The sequence below is a fragment of the Bos mutus genome, chromosome 10 (assembly GCF_027580195.1).
Source record: "Bos mutus isolate GX-2022 chromosome 10, NWIPB_WYAK_1.1, whole genome shotgun sequence".
NCBI lineage: Eukaryota > Metazoa > Chordata > Mammalia > Artiodactyla > Bovidae > Bos > Bos mutus.
Window position 1 is genome coordinate 9,137,453 of NC_091626.1, and position 20,303 is coordinate 9,157,755.

Here is a 20,303-nt window from a genome sequence, read left to right on the forward strand (position 1 = left end):
ATCTGAAGTCTTTCCAAGGGCACTTAGGGCTAGAACGTTAGGAACACAACCAGCACGATACTAACCTTGATGGAAATCCAGTTGCTTTAATCCCTGTGGGGACGAAAGGGGGGTAGGTATCAAGGGAAAAGAAAAGAAATGAAAAAATAGCTATAGACCAAAGGGAAACATTCTGACACAAAGAGGGAAAGGTAAAAAGTCACACCTTTAAAAACCAACTTAGGCCACAAACGATGCTGAATCTGGGGCGGGGGGTCGGGGGGTGGGGGTGTCCCATGGTAAGAGCTGGTGAGCACCTAAATAGTGACAGCTGGTCACTGGGAGGGGAGAGACAGCCCTAAGTTGAAGCAGCAAGGCAAAGTAACAGGAGCAGATGCTGAAGAAGTGGGGAGAGGCAAGCACTGGAGCCTTGTTCTCTGCCAGAAGCTGTTGTTCAGCTCATTCTGGCAATGCCACCAAGCCTCCTGAGAAAGGTAGCAGTGCCCCAGGGCTGCCCTGAGGCCCCTGCCCTTGAGAGGAGGGCTTAGACTGTGCCCTGGCCCCCTCAGTGGGACAGGCAGACCTCACGCTGCTGGGCGAGAACAGCGCCACTGGGACAGCAGCCCCCTCAGCCCCGGGCTGCCTCCCCTCTGCGGCCAGGAACAGACTGTCGCCTCTCCAACCCAGCCCGTGTCATCGGTGCTTCCCACGCGGCCTGGGTTTGATGGAACAGTCAGAACGCAAACACTGTGACTCAATCAGCATCCAAACATCTTGGGTTTGGAAATAGCCAGTGACTGTATCCGGCAGCCGAAGTCTGAAATAAGCTGTTTCCAACGGTCATCTGAGTCACAGAGAAGGCAGCACGAAATTGGATCTATCTCCTAATTAGCCACTCTAAAACACCACCAAGCCTTTGTGAGACAAAGCCTGGAAATATTTAGTGAGACATCCTCTTCACTGTCTTTTTCTGACCATGATTTACTTACAACTCAAGAACATGCAGTTGTCTATTATTATGTCATTCAAGTGCACCATATTTTTCTTTGCTCATTAAAGTGAAATAAATAACCCAGAATAGTAGTAGGCTTGTGCCCAGCGTTGAAGGCTACACACATCAACACAAGACCACGCGCCCACACATCTAGAATCTTCTGATCCCAAGTCTTGTCCACCCAAAAACCCCATGGAGGCAAGTGATCTTTAGCCCTATACACTATTGTGTTGTTGCTGGTTGAATGCACGCTGAGAACCAAATGAGCGAGGCAAAACAAGCCTCCATTCTTTCCAGAAGGAAGGTCACACAGCGGCCTGCATTTGACCCCAACATCAAACCAAAGACATCATAGGGCATTTACATTCCAGGGACATTTTTACATGATAAAAACTCCCACGGCATAGCTTAGAAAGAAAAGTATTTGACGCTAATGAAGCCCCCAACAGGTAGTAGGGCTTAGACACTGGAAAAAGAGCCAACACAGAGTTGACTTAAAATACCCTAAATCATTTTGAGAAACTCCAGAAAGTCGACTCTAAACTCACTTTGTCAGAATTAATTTGGGAAACATTTAGTCCTGCTTGAGGGGGAACTGGGCTTCCCCAGCCAACATTTGGTCAGGTTTCCAGAGCTCGTTCCTGTCAGTGAGGAACGAAGTGTTCCTCTCCCGCTGGGGCTGGGAGGAGGAACGTGGGGCCCAACACCTTGGAGACAGAAAAACAAACGGAGTCAGTTACTATGTTTTTAACTCAGTTCTGTCTGGAAATCAGGATGCAAGATGCTCAAGATCCAGCTTCAGGGAAGCTCTTAATGCTGAGGAGATTTTTTGAAAGTTCAAAAGAGAAGTCCAGGAGAGCTCAGCCATGAGGAAGGCTGACAAATGGCAACGTGACTTTCTGACTGCCTTCCAGGAGCTAGAGTCCACTCTCCATGCTAAGGACACTTTTTAATTCAAAAAGGATCAAAATTTGGATCAGCTTACCATCACATGATTTTTACCTCACCCCTTTTGTGTTCCCAAATTTGATACAAAAAGTCCTCTGCCTAAAAATTAGTAAAGATGGCCAGCCTCACTGTACTTCTCAGTAGTGCCGAGGAATGAAGGATTTTAGATTTTAGTTCAATCACATAGAAAGGAAAGAAAAAAGGTGGTAAAAATTTTGAATTTCATTATTGCAACAGTTTTTAGTCTCATCAAAAGAGAAATTGACCAATGTCATTCAAATGGAAAAATCATCTATATCACTCCATCTACCTCCCCCGCCCCCACCCGCCAGCTTTATTTATTCAGATCCATGATACTGGTTGAACTGCGTGGAAGAGAATGTGAAGTGTCACCAACATTTCCCGTCCCAAGTCCTGAAGACAGGAAGCATGGATAGGAACTGCAACACCCAGCATCATCAATCTCTGCTTTCCATTTCTCTTGTTTTTCAGTTCTGATAACCCTCTTTCTTTATTTTTTGAACCTGACAGCTGCCAGGACCTTTTACGATTACAACTGATCTCTGAAACACCACCATCTGTCTGCAGTTGGGTGGCTCTTTAGTATAACTGTGCTCCCAGAAACAGAAAATCCGGACATGTTTAACCCCGTACATTTTTTCAAGTAGGCATTCAGCCTCAGAACTGTATCTGCTGTGGCTCTCTGAGTACAAAATAGATACAATGGTCCTAACTCAGCCCGGCTTGCAAGCTCCCTACTTCCTGCTCTCGCCGTTCTTTACCACATTCTTTGCAACTCACAGCCATGTTTGTGTATTTGGTGCAGAACATGTTCAGGCAGCACTAACTCAGAGTCATGGTGCCGTTCGTGGGCTTTATAAAGCAGCAGTTGCAGGGCTAATCAGGGACCATGCATGCACTGCAGCTCAACTTCCTCCCTCAGCTTTTAGGTAAGCACTAGGATCCTGCTTCATGGAAGGGAAACTGTGGCATGGGCCATTTAATCGAATCAATAAATACAGAGCATCCCCTCCAAGATCCAAGACACAGTGTTCACATTCGAAAGAGCTAATAGATACTAACAACAAAGATACTTCTAAATTAACCAGTCCAATGCTAACAAAATTTGAAAAATTGTGTTTTAGCAATTCATTCTTCAACTGGACACAGACAACCAAATGTTAATTGGCAGAGTCATATCAAAGACAACCCCTTCATACCTTAAAATTAACTGTTTGCCTTTGCCAACACCTGGAATCCTACAGCAGGTGTCTTCTTAAGAACTAAAAAGTACATTTCCTGATGTCTTCATTTCACTGTCACAGCATTCCTGTGAAAGGTTGAAAAGAACTGACAAAGTAGAGTACTTTCCCTGAAGCGTGATGCCACAGAGCGCCTCTGAAAAGTGTTTTACAGTCTGCGGGCAACAGGGCTTAGTGTAGGATGGAGCCAGGCCATGCAGCAAGGCTGGTGTGGGGCTGGGTGATAAAATGCTCACAGCTTTAAAAACAGAAAGTATTACACAAGGAGGCAGATGAAAGGATTTGTGAAACAAATTGCTGAATTTTCACAATACTACAGTCTCAAGAAGGGAAATCATCTGACAGACTGAATCACGAATTTCTGCAATGCAAGAATTTATATGAGCATCAGGGTATGAATCATAGCCACAAAATGTTTTAATATCCCTGTAAAAATCAGTCCTGTGAATGCAGCAACACTTCCAAAAGCACTTGTCTGTTTTAGGTACTGATTCATTTAACAATTTGTAAAAATAATTTTTAAAAACCTACCTGAAGTTTCTGGAAGCTAGAAGAAGAAAGGGGGAAAGAAATAAAGTAGTTTCAATCCCCATACAGTAGATGGTTTGCATGCCATTTTGTCTAAGGCAGAGGCATTACCAAAAAGGGAGATTATCATGGTATTTTTCCTGACTATATCACATTAAGCTATAAGATCCACTTATGGCTTTTATTTTTATTAGACATTTTATTTTTGATATACGTATTCAAGGGCACTCCAATTCATAACTAAATACCATCAGTAGAACTCTTCTAAAACTACAAATGATTTTGTCATGAAATTTAAAATGAGTTTCTCTGAAATTCTAGATGATTGTTTAAAATTATTTTTAAAATTCTAGACCAATAATCAAATTACAGTTTCCACTTCAACAACACAGGAGGTTTTCCTCTGCACAGTCAGAAAATCCAAGTGTAACTTGTAGCTGAACCTCCATGACCTCAGTCCCTCTGTATCCAGGGTTCCACATCGCGGAGTCGACCTATGGCCAACTGTGACCTTAGGCTAGTAGCAGCTGTAGTAGTGTTAGTCGTTCAGTTGTGTCCGACTCTTTGTGACCCCATGGACTGTAGCCCACCAGGCTCCCCTGTCTATAGGACTTTCCAGGCCAGAATACTGGAGTGGGTTGCCATTTTCCTCCTCCAGGGGATCTTTCCAACCCGGGGATCGAACCCAGCTATCCCACATTGCAGATGGATTCTTTGCCAGCTGAGCCACAAGGGAGGCTACTCTTCTCCAATACTCCTTGTAGAAAGCATTATATCAACATGAAATCAAGTTGAACCAGATTCATTCATTCTGAGAGGTATGACCACACACGCAGTGAGGAGCTGGACAGTTCTCCTCTGACGTGATGTCTTCATTAATTTCTCTCCCGGTGAGGGCCCATCCTTTATGAGGTCATTATTGCCACATGGATCCCAAAGTGACCCCTCTGATCACACACACTCATTCTTGGTCAGCAATGGCATCTATACTCATCTGAGAATTCTACCTAGGGATATACAGTTGCTACTATAAGTCTACTCCCAAAAGACTGCGGTGGTTTGTGAGCAGTTCTTGGGTTGTGGGAATTTCGCTCCCTGCAGCCCTGCCAACGGTGCTCCCCCAAAATGAGTTCACTCACTCCGTCAGCAGTGGGGAAGGAGGTAAGGATATGGGTGAGCAATGGGGTCTCTCCCTTGCAGGGACTGGTTCCTACCCAGTATCTATTCTCTTCTTCTTCACTAAGAAAACCACTGGCTGGGACTGGGATGAGGAGAGCAAGGCGCTTGCCTTGAGCACAAAATTAAAAGGGATGCCAAAAAACTTATTAATCTTGATGAATATTTTAATAAGCAATAATGTAAAACATTGTATGGATGTGATAAAGAAGGCTGAGAGCCAAAGAATTGATGCTTTTGAACTGAGGTGTTGGAGAAGACTCTTGAGAGTCCCTTGGACTGCAAGGAGATCCAACCAGTCCATTCTAAAGGAGATCAGTCCTGAGTATTCATTGGAAGGACTGATGCTGAAGCTCCAGTACTTTGGCCACTTGATGGAAAGAGCCGACTCATTAAAGACCCTGATGCTAGGAAACATTGAAGGCAGGAGGAGAAGGGGACGACAGAGGCCAAGATGGTTGGATGACAACACCAACTCAATGGACGTGAGTTTGAGCAAGCTCCGGGAGTTGGTAAAGGACAGGGAAGCCTGGCGTGCTGCAGTCCATGGGGTCGCAAACAGGTGGACATGAGTGAGCGATTGAACAACAAATGAAAAAACATAAAAATTTTAAATAAAGATTGGATCAGCATGATCGATTTTTTCTTTTGCCTCAGGCTCTAATATGGTACTATAACATTGCATTGAGACATCATTTTCCTTGATTACTGAGGTTTTTGGTAATTCCTTACATTTTACGCTGACAGAGAATGCTTAATTTGCCTCACCTCATTCCTACGCTTGAAAGAAACACTATGGGGTGGTATGGGGGTCGGGTGGGAGTTGGCAACGTGCCTAGCTAAAAAAATCCACATTTCTCAGCCTCTTTTTGCAGATGGAGTGGCCAACGAGATTTAGGTGGACAAAATGGGGAATATTTTCTGGAAAAGGTATTAAAATGGATCTGGCTCTCTTATCAAAAACATTTTTAAAACCCCCAACAAAGGCAAAACAAAAACTTTGTGAGGTGATGAATGTGTTAATAGTGAGCATCCTTTCACAATGAAAAATGTATATGAAATCGTCACACTGCAACCTTAAATATATTATTAGAACTTCACCTGTTAATTATACCTCAAAAAAACCCCACAAAAAACCTGAAGAAACCAAAACCAAAAAAAACCCTGAAAAAAACAAAGGACCTGACTCAGCTTTGGCACAGGTTCCTCTCCGGCTGGGGGATGTGACCAGCAAGGCTCTGGATGGGGACTTCAAGAATGAACAGTGGTGCGCTAGAGAAAGCGGAGCAGGGGGAGCCTGGGTCCCGGACAGCATCATGAAGCTAACATCTGATGGCTTAGCGGGTAAAGAATCCTCCTGCAACGCAGGAGACACAGAAGTGGGTTTAATCCCTGGGTTGGGAAGAGTCCCTGGAGGAGGAAATGGCAACCCACTCCAGTATTCTTGCCTGCAGCACCCCATGGACAGAGGAGCCCAGTTACAGTTCAGTGGGTTGCAAAAGAGTCAGACACAACTGAGCACAAAGCGCGCGCACGCACGCACACACACACACACACACACACACACACACACAATATCTGACCCACCTGTCTCAGGACCTGCTTTTCACCTGAAAACAGCAAAGTTCTTGGATTAAAGCATCTAGTGTGTCTCAGCTAACCGACGAGTGCAGTTCTCAACCCTTGAACCACACAGGGGTTAACCTGTGTTAAAGTCAGCCCTTTGTATCCACGGTCCCTCCACATCTGAGGATTCGACCTGCTGGGGATTCTGCCATACTATAGTACTTACTACTGAAAAACATCCACACACAGTTCAAGTGGACCCACGCAGCTCAAGCCCATGTTGTTACAAGTTCAGTTACACTAGGAATACATAGAAAAAAAAAAAAAACTAAACAAAACAACTAAACCCAATGAGAAAACCAGTTAGAAGAGGTTGTTTTGGGAGGTACCACCACCACCTCAGTCAGATCTCTCTCTTTGCATCTTTTTAACCAAAACACCAGTGTTTCCATCCAAATGACTCTAGGGTCAGTTTACTATGGGAGGTCCATTTCACTGGTTTTCCAAGTAATTACAGAGGCAAATGTTCAGGGAAAGACGTGGACCAGTAGTATTTCCCCTGGTCGTGAGCAGGATGGCAGCAGACTTGCTTGCTGCGCGCCGACAAGCAGACACGCTGAGTGAGGCCAAGGGTGCCAAGCAAGCCCTGTTTCGGTGCAGACCCAGCGCTGTGCAGACTGGGCCTCACCTCAACTGACTTCAGAGGCTCATCTGTTCTCTCCTTCGCTGAGGCCACATACACCCTTACCAACGGGGTTCAGGAGACGAATTCTGTCCTTCCTTGGATGTTCAGGCATTCACCAGTCAACTGCAGGGAAAATTAACTTAGGTCTAACTCAGTGCAGTTCACCCTTTCAAAAACCAAGGTTTGAGAAGACTTCTTTCACAGTCCCCCACAAGAGGCATGTTTGTATATGAAGATATCCTGGGGCGCACTGACCATTAACTGGCTTCCCTGGTGGCTCAGTGGCAAAGAATTCTCCTGCCAATGCAAGAGATGCAGGTTCGATTCCTGGATTGGGAAGGTCCCCTGGAGAAGGAAATGGCAACCTGCCCCAGTATCCTTGCCTGGAAAGTTCCATGGACAGAGGAGCCTGGCGAGCTACAGTCCATGGGGTAGCAAAGAGTCGGACATGAGTGATTGGACACACACATTTACACTGACCATTAAATCTTAACTATTGAATAATTTTTAAACAAATGAAGCTTTGTCCCATTAGGTACAACAGTAATTCAAACCAAATGAACGAAGTGTTGGCCTGTGACATTTCTTAGAAGACATGTGAAAAATGTATATGAGAATAAATCAGAATGAACAATACAAGTATTAGTTTGTAAATGTACTGTTAACATTATGAGAGTGTGGGAGCTGGGAGGTGTGGGACACCCTGGGAAAGGTAAGTAAAAGCGTTAACTTTTCAATCTCCTCCAACAAAGGAAATAAGAGGAAAAAGCCCACTCTGGCTGGAAAGATGTCAGTGCTTAAACTAAAGGCTCGTATTCCAAGGTCAGAGCCCCCTTTTCAGCAGAAGAAAAGAAAAGAACAGCATCATTTACATTTCTCTCTGCTTGTATGGGTTGTTAAGTAATAAGCCATGTGCCAAAACCCTAATCTGCAGGATCAGCTCTGAAAAGAGGAAAAGAACTCTGCCAAGCATTTATCAACACCTTAAATTGTTTCTTTTCATTCCCAGAACTAAGGCTGTTTTATTAAATTTTTTAAGCCCCAGGTCCACCATTCCCTTCCAAACCTGCAGTCACTGCCTTAGATTTTAAGCCATTGTTCTAAGAAAGAAAGGAAGGGGAAAAAAGGCCAGAGAAGCTCTTAAATCAAGAAAAGAGTGGAGGCCCCAAGACAGGCGCAGCCTGGCGGGGGTGCAGACCCCACAGCTCCCACTGTGAGCCTTGGCGGGGCTGCTCCTCACCCAGCCTCAGTGCGGGGGAGCAGTACCCGGCACTGCTCGGAGGCATCCTAGGAGGCAGAAGCTGGGCGGCTGCAGCCAAACCACCGCCTGACGCTGGATGCTGGTGGAGGGAGAGGAGGGCAGGACAAGGACGCTGGGCAGTCTGCCCCAGAGGGTCCCAGTGGGGCCTCTCTGGGCACCAGAGCCCTGTCTTCATGTTACCCTGCAGACCCTCCTGGAGGGAAAGAAGAGAGGCTCTCTGGGGGTCAGAGGCTGGGAAAACAGGCAAGGGCAGCGGCCCAGGTCTGGACCCAGCAGCGTGCTCGGGGATGCAGGCCAAACGGGCAAGTGAGCGGATCCTGGGAATCACGCTGGAGCACTGGACTGTGAGTCGGGAGTCTGCTCCTCTTCCAGCACCTGTCCCCGGTCAGGTGTGTCCCTGGGCGGGTCCTCTGCTCTTCCAGGGCCTCTGTGGCGCCTCCATAAGTGAGGCGGTTACGAAGGAGCTGTTGTGGGGGGAGGACTCTCGCAGCTGCAGTGCCCATGACTCAGTGATTCCCCGTCCCACTCCTCACCCATCCCCCCGGTACTGACTCACACACGGTGTGACTGCTGGCTGTTCTTTCCCGGCCATCCTTTGGATTCAAAGAAAAATAGGAACACAAAGGCAGAACCAGATGTAGGGTCCATCTTCCCTACTTCCCATGTTACTAAAACGGGTGCAGATCCGTAGGGCCTCAGCTTGGGCCCCAGGCCCCCCTCTGCCCAAGTAGGCCTTGGCCACGCCCCTCCACTCCGGCAAAACTTGCCGTTTCTGCCAACCCGTGACGGGGGAGGTAGGGGCTGAGATGAGGTGCAGGGAGTTCATGTAAGGAAACACTGCCAAAATCACACAGCCGCCTCAACTTAAGCTTTTCAAATCTCAGAATATTATTTTTCACCCTGTACTGTAAGTTCATGGCAAAAACTTAAAAGCTTTCATGGCATTTTGTTTCAAGTTGAACAAGTGTGCTGGAATGTAGGAAGAAAAGCCATCAACTTCATCGGAGTGAAAGGGAAAGAAAAAGCAACACATTTTTCTAGGGCCCCAGGACTGTTCCCCCACCCCGTCCCATTACATGATAGTTCTCCGTATCCCACAAAGAGAAACGCAGCTTCTTCTGAGTCCTGGGACACAGCAGAGGGTCAGACATGAAAGCATGGGGTCCCAGAGAAGGCAGTTCTGCCGAGGAATCACAGAGACGGTCCTGAGCTGGAGTGGGACAGTCGGTGCCCACGTGCACGGAGCCTGGCCTCCCACTTAACTCACACCCTGAGCACATCACAGTGGGGGGAACTGAGGTGAAGATGACCCTCAGAAAGCCCGCTCTGGACCCCTCTGGTGCTGAGACCCCAACTCAGTCCCTGCTCCTGCAAGTCTCATGTTCCCAAAAGCGTGGTGGGGACTGTCTACAGCGGCCGGCAGGACTGGTGGGGAGGGACTGGAGACGCACAAAGGCCTGGGTGCCCACCAGAGCTGCCCAGAGCCACGGGAACCTGAGGGATCAGGAGAGGAAATCACGCACAGAGCTCGTGCCCGTCCACCCCGCTGCCAGCCCACAGCCCCGCCTGCCTAGGCCATCCAGCCTGGGGCCCCCACGCAGGAAGTGGGAAGGCCGAGCCCTGGCTCCCCTGCCAAGCCTGGCTGGGGGTGTCTGTGGGTCACCACAGACACATCGTGGCTACTGCCCCCTGGACTCCACCCCCAGGGGCAGGCAGGCTATCAGCTCCTCTGGTGGGCCCAATCATAGCATTTCCCCAAGACAACAGGTTCTGCATCCTGACACAGAGAGATAATCATCTCTGGAACACAGCAAGATCAAAGCTGGAGCCCTGCAGTCTCAGAGTTGTAGTAATCAGACAGACTGCTGATACCCTGGGAAGGGACTTCAGCATCCTCCCATGAGGGAAGCGGGAGTGGATCAAAAGACCTGTGAAGAGGGCGCTTGCTGGGCTTCCTTCTATGAAGGTCACCCCGTCACGGCTTCCACAGCCAGACTTTGCTACAGTTCGTGAGGAGCCCATGCCAACAACAGACTCATGTCATAGCCTGAAAACAGGCAAGGGGAGAAAACTGGACCGCTTGAAGACTGAGAGGATATGGGACCAACACACACAGGGTGCGGGGAAGGATGCTACTTATTATTCAGGCACAACTTGGCCATGGTCTTGCTAACAGATAGAGCCACCACTTCCAGACACAACCATCAACACTTGTTCGAGAGATGGGATAAGGACCCCGGCCTCTCAAGGAATGGCTGTGTTCCTCTGCACAGGGCAAGTGACCTACATTCTCATCCAAGTTTTTAAATTATCAAAATGACTTTTCATCTCCCAGATCTAATGCCTGAGCTCTTCTTTGGCTCTAAAAATGTTGCTAAAATCTGCTCCATTATTTCAGAAGAGCCTCAGTTATACATCAACTAACACAGGCTGCATTTTACTGAACTGTTACATAGACAATATTTAGAGTCTGCCCAACCATATGCATTTCAACCAGCAAAATTATAATACACAACACTCAATTTTGTTGTTACTCTAAAGTGTCACCACCATCACCAGGCAAGGAAAACATCTCAGTATGATGAGAAACAGCTGTCAAAGCACTTGCCATTTTTTTTTAGCTCAGGCCAAACTCAAGATGATACAAATGGAGTGGGGTAACTCCCCTGCCTGTGTGCCTTCGCCCTGCCTCAGAGTCCTGAAGACCACGGTGGACCTGAACCCTCTGCCCCGCAAAGTGTGCTCCCTGGACCAGCATCCTCAGCAGCCCTTGGGAGCGTGTTAGACCTGAGGAACCTCAGACCCCAGCCAGAAGTGCTGAATCAGAATCCATGTTGACATTCACAGGCGGAAAGTCTTAAGATGCGCTGGCCAAGCCCTCTCCCCTCCCACCCCTCACACTCTCCCATCCTACTGGCACATACACTTGGGCTTCAGATCTGAGGTCGGCCTCCACTCCCTGGAGGCCCCTGAAGCTTTCTCCAAGGGGCCCTGTTGTCATGGCAACCTCATTCTGGCATTCCATCCACCTGGCTGTACCTTGGCCCTGTTGGCCTCCTTTGCTGACCTGTCTGGGATGGCTAGAAATGTGCACGGCATTTTGCCCCCCAAACATGTTTATTCATGAGGAAAAAGATCTATTTTTAGGTGTCAACTGCCAGCCCATCCTGGCTCACCCAGTCCCTCTCCTCCCACTTGCCCAATTAGAAAGAGCATCTTGTTTCCTGGCATGCAATTCCAAGGGCACTGAACACAGGCAGGGGACCTGAGGAGGGCTCCAAGAACAGCTCTAAGTGAATGGAAACAAGATGATTTCTGCTCAAAGCAATTTCCTCGGCACCCACCCTTTCCTCCCACTACGGACCCCATGCTGAAGGGACGCCAAGGCCATGTGGAAGTAACAGAACACCAACATATGCAAGACATAGCTTTTATCCTCAAAATACAGCACAAGGAAGGGAGGGCCAATCAGTTAAGTCTCTTTTTATCCCACCCAAGTTGCAAGTCTGATAGTCTTATCCCAGTTTCCCAGAAGACAGAGAGACGAATCCAAGTTCTTACATGGAGGACTGTGTTACAAGTAAGGAAGGGTGTAAAATTCAAAAGCTTCTGACCGAGCTGTGTTCTCAAATTCTGACTTTTTAGGGGAACCCTGGAAATGACCAGAAACACACAACTGACTTTATCACCTTGCTGTACTACAAGGATGGAAAGTATGTCAAGTCATTTCCCTTTCCTTTGCTCAGAGTAGAAGGCATTAATTTATCACAGCGCCTTTCCCCACTAAGCCCAGAATCTTTTCAACAGACTTCCCCCCGCACTCCCAAATTCCTGAGCCAGGATGCACACTTGACCAGGACCCTAGGGGCTCGCATGCACACTGAAGTGTGAGAAACACTGGGGCCAGGTGGACCTGAGGTGAGATGTACTTGCTACTCCTGGTCTGCTGACTTGGGACTCCCAACCTCCACACCCCCACTTCTATTCCTCTTCTTTCAGAGAGTTCAAAAACTGGAGGCTTACATACAACAGCTGACCATTAAATGTTTAAAAATTAGCAGCAAACATTCAAAATTGAAAGACAATGTGAAAATTCAAATTTTTGGCTTTTCTTTCAGGGGAGAAGATCAGTACACTGGCAATATTGGACTTACATTTCCACATGACAGATCACTGGAGTGGGGTAGTGGCTGTTCTCTTTAGACAGGGCATGCTGCTGCAGCTGCTGCTGCTAAGTCATTTCAGTCGTGTCCGACTCTGTGCGACCCCATAGACGGCAGCCCACTTGGCTCCTCTGTCCCTGGGATTCTCCAGGCAAGAACACTGGAGTGGGTTGCCATTTCCTTCTCCATAGATTCTCCAATTTCCCCCAGTCTCTACCAGTCCATATTGCCTCATGGTACAGCAGCCTGTTTTACTCCTTCAGCTGCCTACCTGACTGTGTGACTATGTTTCCAAAATCAACAAGAACCATTGCCCATGGCGCCTACCTTCACATTGAACTCTCTGTACTAATTCTGAAGGTAAGCCACCGCACCTGCATTGGCAGTTCGCCCTTTTCCGTATTTCCCTTTCTTCATATGATCCCTGTGTTGACACAGTTTCCCCTTCTCCATATGCTTGGGGGAGGGGCACGTGCAGTGTGATTTTCACACGGTTCCTGTTCACGATCCACAGATTGCTGAGGTCTGTGACCACACTCCACAAATCCTGCGTTGTTTGGTGCCCGGCACCATCTCACCAGGAGACACAATCCTGTCTGTAACCTAGTCCAAAGGCTAGCTCTGCCATTCAGTGGCAGTGTGATGACTCTAGGCAAGGCACTCTCTCGCCTGAACTGAGGAGCACTTAACTCAGCACTCCACTGAGTTACTGTGGGAAGTTAACATTTGTATGCACAAGGCTTCATACAGGACTCTGCATACCAAAGCACTTAATAAAAGTGGCTATTCCTCTTCATTATATATAGTTGGTGCTCAACAAAGATTTGCTGACCCAACACCGCTCAGCAGTAAAGAACCGGCCTGCAGGAGACAGGAGATGTGGGTTCCAGCCCTGGGTTGGAAGATCCCCTGAAGTAAGAAATGGCAACCCACTCCAGTATTCTCTGAGAAATCCCATGGACAGAGGAGCCTGGCAGGCTGCAGTACCTGGGATTGCAAAGAGTCGGACACGGCTGAGCGACGAAACACCACCGCCACCACCTCTGACCATCCCACTCCCCAGAGCAAGGTCAGCTTCTGCACCCTCTGCAGCGACACCTAGGGGAGGAAAGGAGGGGCTGCAGCCCCTGGGGGTTGGCGTTGGGACAGGCGGCCCACATCAGGTGCAGAGGATGTGGGCCTGTGGGATGGAGCCCTAAAACCACACGGCCACGCCCAGCACTTTCCGCACCCCCACTCACAGCTTCTACACACACCAGCCAAACATTTTGCTTTTTGAAAAAGTTATTCGCATTTCCATATGTCTGCCTTTGAAGTTAATAAGGTATATTTTAAAACTCCATCCCAACCCACGCAAAGCTCTCCGGGCTCTGATCTTCCACCGCACTTGGTGAGGACCACACAGCTCAGCATTTAAGGCTCTCTCCATGTTGTACATAGAGAAACGACGTGGCCTCTAAAGGGATTAGCACACTGTGTGGCAAACAGAAGGTGCTTTTAAAGGTACATACACCTACACATATATCCATACACAACAATGTCCTTGTTTCAGGAAAAACAGACCTTTCTCGGCATTTGTTTTGCACCAGCGAAGTGCTAAGCACACAGCGAACATAATAGACACCATGCCCATCCATAACCACCCCCTGTGTGCTAAGAGACATGTTTCATGTTAACTGAACTATGAAGTGGAGCCCGTCCAGCTTTCTTTGGTAATGTTTGAGCCATACACTGTAAGATAAATGAAAAGGGATTGAATTGGGTCATGGTCTTGTTTGTTTCCTTAAAAAGGGACTGGCGATGATCTCTGAGTTTGCAACATTCTGTCTGCCAACGCAGCAAAACTGATGGAAGAAACATGTGTCCTTCCAAAAGCAATGCAAGCTCCCATGCAAGTTCCTCTTTTCAGTTCTAAAATATCAGTCACAACAGGCCACAGACCTTGGCCTCAGCCATTCTTTTCAGGAACCACAGTGGCCTCTCACAGCGTGTAGGAGGCGGAGGGCCTGGTGGTCACCAGTGGGAACTGGCTGGGAAGAGAACCGCCCTGGCCATTTTTAGTCTCCTTAAGATGGGGAGGAAACAGAGGTGCCTGGGATCATTCCTGGCACCTGTGGTCATGGCACTTATTCAGACGTCCACTGCTGCGGCTGGTGCTGCTACATAACCAGCCTTGACTCCTAAGTGGCACATTAAAGCCACTCCCAAATTCACTGTTTTCATAGCAGCCCTGGACAACAAGCTCCTCCTCTGTGGGGCAGACGGTGGTCTTTTTGAAGTGGCTCTCTGGGACTGATTCGGAATAGTCTGCCTGTCTGATCAAACCATGCAGGCCTGGAATGCAGCCGCTACCTTGCTATGGGGATCAGGGAGGATGTCCCACATCCTTGGCCTTCAGCAACAAGGAAGACCCAAGGACTGTGACTTCCCCGTGTCTCTGGTGACGGAACAGTGCTGACCTCTAGCCTCACCAGAGGGAACCACGGAAGCCTTTCTGAGCCCACCTGAGGTGTCAGTGAGGGAAAATGGAATGTTAGCATTAAAAACAAAGGAACGTGGATGGACCTAGAGACTGTCATAGAGAGTGAAGTAAGTCAGACAGAGAAAAACAAACATGGTATCAGTTCAGTTCAGTCACTCAGTTTTGTGTCCAACTCTGAGACTGCATGGACTGCAGCACACCAGGCTTCCCTGTCCATCACCAACTCCTGGAGCTTGCTCAAACTCATGTCCATCAAGTCAGTGATGCCATCGTCCCCTTCTCCTCCTGCCTTCAATCTTTCCCAGAAACAGGGTCTTTTCCAATGAGTCAGTTCTTTGCATCACGTGGTCAAAGGACTGGAGCTTCAGCTTCAGCATCAGTCCTTCCAATGAATATTCAGGACTGATTTCCTTTATGATGGACTGGTTTGATCTCCTTGCAGATCAAACATGGTATAGTAATGCACATATGCGGAATCTAGCAAAATTGTATAGGTGAATCTATATGCAAAGCAGAGAGACACATATGTAGAGAACAAACATGGATACCAAGGGAAGAAAGGACAGGTGGGATAAATCGGGAGATTGGGATTGACATATATACATTATTATGTATTAAGTGGATAACTAATGAGAAACCACAGTATACACAGGGGGAAAGAAAAGAAGATACAATCTGTTTGTAGGACATATACTGAGTTAGCATCAAAAATGCATTACAATATACATTAGGTGCAGACAGATATTGTTTGAGTCCATTTATAGGAGGCACCTAGAATAAAATTCATGGAGACAGAAAATAAACAGTAGATACCAGGGGTGGGGGAGGGAGAGTGTGGACTTAGTGTCTAATGGGGACAGTTTCTGTTTAGGAAGATAAAAAATTTCAGGAGACGAATGATGGTGAGAGTTGCATAACAGTGTGAATGTACTTAGTGCCCCTGAAACGTATAGGTAAATATGGTTAAAATGCTATGTTTTATTTTTTTAATATAAATTTATTTTAATTGGAGGCTAATTACTTTACAATATTACTATGTTTTATATTATGTGACTTCTACCAAATTAAAAAAAAAAACATTAAAAAGAAAAAAAGGACAAGGGAACAGAAAATCCCTGACCTCCCACTGAGAGGAAATACATCTCTTGATTAACTGCTTGAGGTATCGCCAGGGAGTCTGGGCTCCCACGTCCCAGCCACCCATCACCCCCACTTCTCCAGGGAGTCTGGGCTCCCACGTCCCAGCCACCTATCACCCCCACTTCTCCAGGGAGTCTGGGTTCCCACGTCCCAGCCACCCACCACCCCCACTTCTCCAGGAGTCGCCCCCACCTCCACAGCCTCAGGGAGTTTGCCCCAGCCAGCCATCCATCCCCCACTTCTCCAGAGAGTCGCGGCCCCACCTCCCAGCCATCCATCACCCCACTTCTCCAGGGAGTCGCGCCCCCACCTCCCAGCCACCTCCCAGCCATCTGGGCTCCCACGTCCCACCACCCCCACTTCTCCCAGGAGTCGCCCCACCTCCGCAGCCACCCACCACCCACCTCCCAGCCATCCACCACCCCCACGCTTCTCTCCAGGGAGTCGCGGCCCCCACCTCTGCAGCCACCCACCACCCCAACTTCTCCAGGGAGTCTGGGCTCCCATGTCCCAGCCACCCACCACCCCCACTTCTCCAGGGAGTCGCGGCCCCCACCTCCGCAGCCATCCACCACCCCCACTTCTCCAGGGAGTCGCGGCCCCCACCTCCCAGCCATCCACCACCCCCACTTCTCCAGGGAGTCGCGGCCCCCACCTCCCAGCCATCCACCACCCCCACTTCTCCAGGGAGTCGCGGCCCCCACCTCCCAGCCGCCCACCACCCCCACTTCTCCAGGGAGTCGCGGCCCCCACCTCCCAGCCGCCCACCACCCCCACTTCTCCAGGGAGTCGCGGCCCCCACCTCCCAGCCGTCCACCACCCCCACTTCAGCCCAGATCCGTCCCGGTGGCAGTGACTCACAGGACAGACTCTAAATCAGCTGCTTTGAAAGAAATCGTCTACGGGACTTCTCCACTGGCCAGCAGTGAAGATGGGAGAGAGAAAACTTTGGGGGAACTAGAGAGAGGGCAGCGAGCACCTCTCAAGTATTTATTGACGACAAACTATGAACACTCAGACCGGAGGCCCAAGGCTGTTTTCTCTGACGTTTCCCATTCCTCCTGAATGGCCCCTGAGAGCAGGCCTGAGACGCAAGAGCCACTAGGGGAGGTTCCAGAGCCCCCACGGACAAGCCGCCTTTACCGCCATGTGGAGAACATTCCTGCACTCATGGCGGGGCCAGTCACAAAGTCCCTGGGAAAGGAGGCAGGGGTCCTGGCCATAAACTCCCGCAGGGTCACCAGCCTAGCACCTGATAAATCAGTTACTAAAACAGGTCCTGGCCTTCTGGGGACTGGGGATCGAGTAACACTCAAAAGGGGGAAAACATAAAAACTAAACCGTGCTGCAAACCCCAGAGAAAAGAGAACTTACAGTTCAGACGTGCACGGCAGGAAAATGGAAATAATTAAAGAGAGCTGCTGAGAACACGCAAACTTCCTGAAGTGAGGGCAGTCACTGCCTTGTGTCCACCAAGCCGACCGACGGCAAGAACTAGAGCCACCAAGCTTAAGTTTAACTTAAGAAAACAGAAAAATAGCAGCTCCCCCGCATTAAAATCTGTATTTCTGTAGAAGAAATGACATTAGAATGCTCTGAGTTTGAATTATGACAAGGATCCACTTTAGGAGGCAAGCCATTTATAATTCCAGAATCCTTAAGTTATAGAAATTTAATAGCTATGACCTTGGATGTTAAACAAAAAAAAAAACCCATTGTAGTTAGGCTTTTGTCCAACTACCTCCATATCCTTTGGAAATAAATCCTCCAGCATTGTGTGATGGCTGTGACTGGCCATCAGCGAGAGAAAAGCTAACAATCTCGTCAGGGCCTCACGTTAACCCAGAGCACACTTCCTCCAGCACGGTCCCTTGAGAGGCTTGGGTTTCTGAATGGGGAACAAACACACCCACTTTTTCAGAGCTGCCGACCCCCTGGCCCTCGTCCCTTTGTGGAGTGTGGAGTCCACTGGCAAAGGCCACTTGTAAACTGTCAACTGTGTCCCGGGACCTTCCAGGAATCGCTCCTCGGGGCGGGGTTCCCGCCTGCGCCCCGCTGGGTGCTGTCGTCTCCTGACCCCTTCGTCTCCAAGCATCCCCCCTCCCAGCTGTGGTTCAAGGTCTACCTCAAATGCCCTCTCTTCCAGAAAGCCTTTCTTTTTAGCCGGTTTCCTGCACCGAGGGGCCCAGGCCTGACTGGAGTCCTTTGGATGCACTGCGCTTTCCAGGGCAGGCTGATGAAGAGCAGTTTTTCTCCCTTACTGGACTGTCTGCACATTGGTTCTCCATCCCCATCTGACTCAGCGTCACACCGCACAGGGCCGCGCACGCAGGCTCTGCTCAGTCCACACCCCGGCACCTCCCTGCAGCGCTGTCCCCCCTGCAGGGGCCAGGGCAGGCGCTGGGACCCTGGTCTCCAGTCCTCCCGGCCATGCGTTCTGGGCATCCCACCCGTCTCGCCGCCCCTCTGAGAAAGCAGAGTGTGGTGGGATGGCCCTGCCCTCAGCCCCATCCACAAGAGATTCTGCCAGCCACCAGGCCTGGCCTCCTGGGCGCAGGGGCACAGGGCTAGGAGTGGGTGCAGCTCTTTCTGCAGCCCTACCCTGGCCTTGCGATGCGGCAGGGAGGCCACCCAGAGCGAGCCCTTCCTCAGCCGTCAGGTCACCTTCGGGTCCATACAGCTGGAAGAGGCGGCGGCAGGGAGAGCTGCATGGTGACCACCAGGACAAGACGCAGGAGGATGCAACACGCCCCGGCGGCTTGGTCGTCGGTGAACAGAGGCCAGAGGAGGCGACTCTGGAGGTGGCCTTTGTAGCTGGAGGCAGGCCCAGGCCGTGGGAGGGGTGGGTGGCGAGCCCTCCCGCCCCTGGTGGTCCTGAGGGGCTGACGGCACTGCCCACTGACCGGGGAGCCGGAGGGGCCTGAGGAAGGGGGCTTCGGAAAATCCCCGACCACCCACCAGCACCAAGGGAGCCATGAGGAGGAGACACCCGACTTGCCAAAGAAGGGGCTCCGGGTCCTCAGCCCTGTCCAGCTCCCTGGGTGGCTATCTTCTGGGTGCACGGTTTCCTTAATGCCCAGACCCCAGGCTGTGAGAGGCTGCAGACCGTGCCCTCCAGGAAGGTAGGGACCGCGTGCGTCTCCCCTGCTCACTATTCCATCCTTGCACAGCATTTGGCACACGCAGCTTGTATCTCATAACAACCTGTTGGATGACTCCTCAGCAGGCAAAACAGAGCTTAGGCCTTTGGTTTGGAATCATCGGAAGTTGCACATTGTGAACACAATTTACAGAGTAAATCAGCACCTCCAGTCCATGGTTTATACAGAGGGGACAGAGTAGAGAAAGAAAATCTCTAAATCAAAATCAATAGACATTTCCTGATAGTTAACTCAGGAAAATCTCAGTTGTGATTTCTGTCAATAGGATGAATACATATGATAGTAGTCCCTCTTATCCATGGTTTCATTTTCTGTGGTTTGCTACCCACAGTCAACCGTGGTCTGAAAATATTGAAAAATTTCAGAAATAAAACAGTTCACAAGCTTTAAATTCAGCACCTGGGTAGCATGATGAAATCTGGCAAAGTCCTCCTCCATCCCTCCTGGGACATACATCGTCGTCTAGTTCAGCCTGTCCCGCCTGTTAGTCACGTAGTGGCCTTGCTATGATTGTCAGGCATATCTCAGTGCTTGTGCTCAAGTCAGCCTCACATCACTAAACTGTGGCCCCACAGGGGAGAAGAGGGATTCTGCCAATTCGGATCCACCAAAGAAAAGCCAGGAAAGACTTCTTCTTTAAGTGAAAAGATGAAAGTTCTCAATAAGAGAAAGATTCATATGCTGCGGTTGCTAATAGTCAGTAAGAATGAACCCTCTAGCCACGAAGTCATGAAGGGAAAAGAAGTTTGTGGTAGTTTTGCTGCCGTGCCTCTAACTGCAAAAGTTGTAGACACAGTTCATGACGAGTGCTTAGTTAAGATGGAAAAATCATTAACTCTGTACAAGAAGGTATTCTGACAGAAAGAAACCACGTTCACGACTTTTATTACAGTATATTATTAATAAGCGCTCTATTTCATTATTAATTGTTGCTGTTAATCTCTTACCATGCCTAATT

The 20,303-nt window shown here is 49.1% G+C and overlaps 1 protein-coding gene across 4 annotated transcripts in view; it reads right to left on the reverse strand.

Annotated features, from left to right (window-relative positions):
• LHFPL2 (LHFPL tetraspan subfamily member 2) overlaps positions 1-20,303 on the reverse strand; it is a 174,459-nt gene that overhangs the window by 47,730 nt on the left and 106,426 nt on the right. Inside the window, exon 1 of one of the 4 annotated variants that reach the window (XM_070377260.1) lies at positions 18,310-18,334. The exons of 2 other annotated variants lie outside the window; for them this stretch is intronic. The gene's annotated coding sequence lies outside the window, so the exon portion shown is untranslated. Of the gene's footprint in view, positions 1-3,141; positions 3,375-18,309; positions 18,335-20,303 lie in introns of those variants that run through there. One more of the 4 variants, XM_005899717.2, reaches the window with a different exon arrangement.